The 3494-nt window shown below is 33.7% G+C and overlaps 1 non-coding gene across 1 annotated transcript; it reads right to left on the bottom strand.

The window, feature by feature from the left end:
- Positions 1 to 2888: 2888 nt before the first annotated feature.
- On the bottom strand, positions 2889 to 2996 carry LOC112781889 (small nucleolar RNA R71). The gene has a single exon (XR_003192639.1). It is a non-coding gene; the product is annotated as a small nucleolar RNA R71 (small nucleolar RNA).
- Between the last annotated feature and the right edge of the window lie 498 nt (positions 2997 to 3494).

Raw genomic sequence — 3494 nt, 5'->3', positions numbered from 1 at the left:
GGGATTGAATGACTGTGACGAACTTCAAACTCGCGAGTGCTGGGCGTAGTGACAGACGCAAAAGGAGGGTGAATCCTATTCCAGTATGATCGAGAACCTCAGATGATTAGCCGTGCTGTGACAGAGCATTTGGACCTTTTTCACAAGAGGATGGGATGTAACCATTGACAACGGTGATGCCCTTACATAAAGCTTGCCATGGAAAGGAGTAGGACTGATTGGATGAAGACAGCAGGAAAGTAGAAGTTCAGAAGAACGAAAGTATCTCTATACGCTTATCTGAAATTCCCACCAATGAATCACATAAATGTTTCTATCTTTACTTTCTATTTATTTATTATTTATTTTCGAAAACTCCATAACCATTTGATATCCGCCTGACTGAGATTTACAAGGTGACCATAGCTTACTTCATACCGACAATCTCCGTGGGATCGACCCTTACTCACGTAAGGTTTTATTACTTGGACGACCCAGTGCACTTGCTGGTTAGTTGTATCGAAGTTGTGACAAATCATAAATTAAGATTAGAGCACTAAGTTTTTGGAGCCATTACCAGGGATCACAATTTCGTGCACCAAGTTTTTGGCGCCGTTGCCGGGGATTGTTCGAGTTTGGACAACTGACGGTTCATCGTGTTGCTCAGATTGGGTAATTTTCTTCTTATTTTATTTTCAAAAAGTTTTCAAAAAAATTTTCAAAAATCTTTCAAAAATTTTCCCTTTATTTTTGAAAATTTATTTCAGAATTTTTAAGAATGAATTCTAGTGTTTCATGAAGCATGTTGAAGCCTGGCTGGCTGTAAAGCCATGTCTAAATTCTTTTGGACTGAGGCTTTCAAACCATCATCACAAGAGCAAGCTAGCTGTTCCTAATCCACCTGCTGTTGTATGACTGATTTGTATCTTCTAAAGCTTGGCTGGCTATTAAGCCATGTCTAACCCTTGGATTGGAGCTTTAGGCTAACATTGAAAGATTCCTGGAATTCTTATTAAAAATTTTGAATTTCTTATTTTCTTTTTCCTATATGTTTTTCGAAAAAAATTTAAAATAAAATACAAAAAAAATTTATCAAATCATAAAAATAAAAAATATTTTGTGTTTCTTGTTTGAGTCTTGAGTCAATTTTTAAGTTTGGTGTCAATTGCATTTTTTCTAAAAAAATTTATGCATTTTTCGAAAATTCATACATTCATAGAGTTCTTCATGATCTTCAAGTTGTTCTTGGCTAGTCTTCTTGTTTGATCTTCATATTTTCTTGTTTTGTGTCTTTTCTTGTTTTTCATATGCATTCTTGCATTCATAGTGTCTATACATGAAAAATTTCTAAGTTTGGTGTCTTGCATGTTTTCTTTTCTTAAAAATTTTTCAAAAATAAGTTCTTGATGTTCATCTTGACATTCAAAGTGTTCTTGGTGTTCATCTTGACATTCATAGTGTTCTTGCATTCATCACATGTTTTGATCCAAAATTTTCATGCATTGAGTCAATTTTGTGTTTTTCTCTTTCATCATTAAAAATTCAAAAATTCAAAAAAATATCTTCCCCTTTTTCACTCATAAATTTCGAAAATTTGGATTGACTTTTTCAAAAATTTTTAAAATCTAGTTGTTTCTTATGAGTCAAATTAAATTTTCAATTTAAAAATCTTATCTTTCTCAAAATCTTTTTCAAAAATCAAATCTTTTTCATTTATTTTCGAAAATTTTAAAAAAATATTTTTCAAAAATCTTTTTCTTAATTTTATCTCATAATTTTTGAAAATATTATCAACAATTAATGTTTTGATTCAAAAATTTCAAGTTTGTTACTTACTTGTTAAGAAAGATTCAAACTTTAAGTTTTAGAATCATATCTTGTGATTTCTTGTGAATCAAGTCATTAATTGTGATTTTAAAAATCAAATCTTTTTCAAAACTAATTTCAATCATATCTTTTCAAAAATATCTTTTTATCTTATCTTTTTCAAAATCATATTTTTTTCAAAAATTTGATTTTAAAATATCTTTTCTAACCTCTTATCTTCTTATCTTTAAAAAAAAATTGATTTTCAAAATTTGTTTCAACTAACTAATTGACTTTTGTCTGTTTCTTATCTTTTTCAAAACCACCTAACTAACTTTCCCTCTCTAATTTTCGAAATTTTCTCTCTCTCATCTCCTTCTATTTATTTATTCATCTACTAACACTTCTCTCCCATCCAAGAATTCGAACACTACCTCCCTCTCTGTGTTCAAGTTTTCCTTCTTTTCTTCTTTACATTACATTCTTTTCTTCTTCTACTCACACAGGGAAACCTCTATACTGTGGTAAAAAGGATCCCTATTATTATTTTCTGTTCTCTTCTTTTTCACATGAGCAGGAGCAAGGACAAGAACATTCTTGTTGAAGCAGATCCAGAACCTGAAAGGACTCTGAAGAGGAAACTAAGAGAAGCTAAAATACAACAATCCAGAGACAACCTTACAGGAATTTTCGAATAGGACGAGGAGATGGCAGCCGAAAATAATAATAATGCAAGGAGGATTCTTGGTGACTTTACTGCACCTAATTCCAATTTACATGGAAGAAGCATCTCCATCCCTGCCATTGGAGCAAACAACTTTGAGCTGAAACCTCAATTAGTTTCTCTGATGCAACAAAAATACAAGTTTCATGGACTTCCATCTGAAGATCCTTTTCAATTCTTAACTGAATTCTTGCAGATATATGATACTGTTAAGACTAATGGAGTAGATCCTGAAGTCTACAGGCTCATGCTTTTCCCTTTTGCTGTGAGAGACAGAGCTAGAATATGGTTAGACTCTCAACCTAAGGATAGCCTGAACTCTTGGGATAAGCTGGTCAAGGCTTTCTTAGCCAAGTTCTTTCCTCCTCAAAAGCTTAGTAAGCTTAGAGTGGATGTTCAAACCTTCAGACAGAAAGAAGGTGAATCCCTCTATGAAGCTTGGGAGAGATACAAGGAACTGACCAAAAAGTGTCCTTCTGACATGCTTTCAGAATGGACCATCCTGGATATATTCTATGATGGTCTGTCTGAATTAGCTAAGATATTATTGGATACTTCTGCAGGTGGATCCATTCACCTAAAGAAAATGCCTGCAGAAGCTCAAGAACTTATTGACATGGTTGCTAATAACCAGTTCATGTACACTTCTGAGAGGAATCCTGTGAGTAATGGGACGCCTCAGAAGAAGGGAGTTCTTGAAATTGATACTCTGAATGCCATATTGGCCCAGAATAAAATATTGACTCAGCAAGTCAATATGATTTCTCAGAGTCTGAATGGAATGCAAGATGCATCCAACAGTACTCAAGAGGCATCTTCTGAAGAAGAAGCTTATGATCCTGAAAACCCTGCAATAGCAGAGGTGAATTACATGGGTGAACCATATGGAAACACCTATAATCCCTCATGGAGAAATCACCTAAATCTCTCATGGAAGGATCAACAAAAGCCTCAACAAGGCTTTAATAATGGTGGAAGAAACAGG

The sequence above is a fragment of the Arachis hypogaea genome, chromosome 19 (assembly GCF_003086295.3).
Source record: "Arachis hypogaea cultivar Tifrunner chromosome 19, arahy.Tifrunner.gnm2.J5K5, whole genome shotgun sequence".
NCBI lineage: Eukaryota > Viridiplantae > Streptophyta > Magnoliopsida > Fabales > Fabaceae > Arachis > Arachis hypogaea.
Note: the sequence above shows the minus strand (reverse complement) of the source record. Positions and strands in the feature narration are given on the sequence as shown.